Consider the following 1,513-nt stretch of genomic DNA (forward strand, 5'->3'; position numbering starts at 1 on the left):
TGTGGTAATGTAGCGGCTCTCTGGGGCCAGCTCCAGTTGGTGGTATCCAGACGAAAGGTCTAACTTGCTGAAGACTGTCGCTCCGTTGAGGTCAGCAACCAGATCGTCTATGGTCGGCATCAGGTGTTTTTCTCGTTTAACAGCCTTGTTGGCCTCTCGCATGTCCACACATATTCTCACTTCACCAGAGCTCTTGGGGACTATGACAATAGGGCTCACCCAGGGTGTTGGGCCCGTTACAGTCTCGATGATGTCTAGCTCTTCCAATCGCTTTAACTCCATTTCGACATCCTTTCTGACATGGAAGGGTATCCGACGGTGTGGTTGTTGTTTGGGTGCAACGTTAGTGTCTATGTGAAGCTTGATGACTTTCCCTCGCACTTTGCCGATTCCACCGAACAGGCTTTCCAAATCTCCGTTAATGGGGGACTGGGGACTGGTCTCGTCAGGTTTGACTTGATTGATGATCTTGAGCACACCAAGTTTCGTAGCAGTGTTAAAACCCAGGAGGTTTCCTGAAGCACCTTTGATGACGTGTAAGGTTGTCCATGTGCTGCTGGCGTTGGCGAATATTTCGGCTTCGATGGTTCCCAGAACAGGTAGGGGTGTGGATGATCCGTAGGAGAAAATTCTGCGCTTGGAGGCTTCTGGTACCTTCCGTTGGTATAACTCCCTGAAGGTGCGTTCGTCTATGAGATCGACCGATGCACCGGAGTCGACCATCATTTCGATTTGCTTTCCATCGATCCTGACGTGGCAAGTTGGTTGCTTGTCACCGCCTATAGTGTATACGTATTCGTCATTTTCAGCCGTGTCTTCATGTGTGACGTGTTTTGCTGACTCAGGTGGATTTGTTCTACAAACACGAGCAAAATGGTTTAGTTTGCCACAGGAGGTGCACTTCTTGTTCCTCGCGGGGCAGGAGTCTTTGTGAGGGTATGGTCCGCCACAGTTCCTACATTTAGTATTCTCTTTTCGGGAGTTGCTGCGATTGCGTGACTCGTAGCGAGTGCGTGACTCCTGTCGAGGTTGTTGATGGCGCTGTTTCCCTTTGAGATGTGTCGAGATTCCTCTCTTCTTAAATTTTACCGCGTTTACGGTTTGTTCGTGATTTTCTAACTCCTTTGCTTGTATTTCGCTTAATTCTAAGGCTCTACCAGCTTTCATGAGGCCGGCTAAGTCGAGGTCTTCTCGCAGAGCTTTGCGCCGTAGGGAATTCGATTTACAGTTCAAGATAATCTGTTCTTTGATTTCTTTGTCTGGATTTGTGAAATCGCAGGTCTTCGCTAGGCTTCTCAAGCGTGTGTGAAAGCAGTCAATGTTTTCTCCGTCTTTTTGCTTGGCTTGCCGGAAATTGTACACTTCGTACGTTACGTTGACTTGCGGAGAGAAGTGAGCAGTTAGTTTCTCGACGGCCTTTTTGTAATCTTTGTCTCCACCGACGTCTTGAAGCGTGTCGAAGATCTCGTCGACTTCTGGACCGCCGTAATGCAGCAAAAGGGCTCTCTTCTGC

This window comes from Pocillopora damicornis, chromosome 7, assembly GCF_964200805.1.
Source record: "Pocillopora damicornis chromosome 7, jaPocDami1.2, whole genome shotgun sequence".
Classification (NCBI taxonomy): domain Eukaryota; kingdom Metazoa; phylum Cnidaria; class Anthozoa; order Scleractinia; family Pocilloporidae; genus Pocillopora; species Pocillopora damicornis.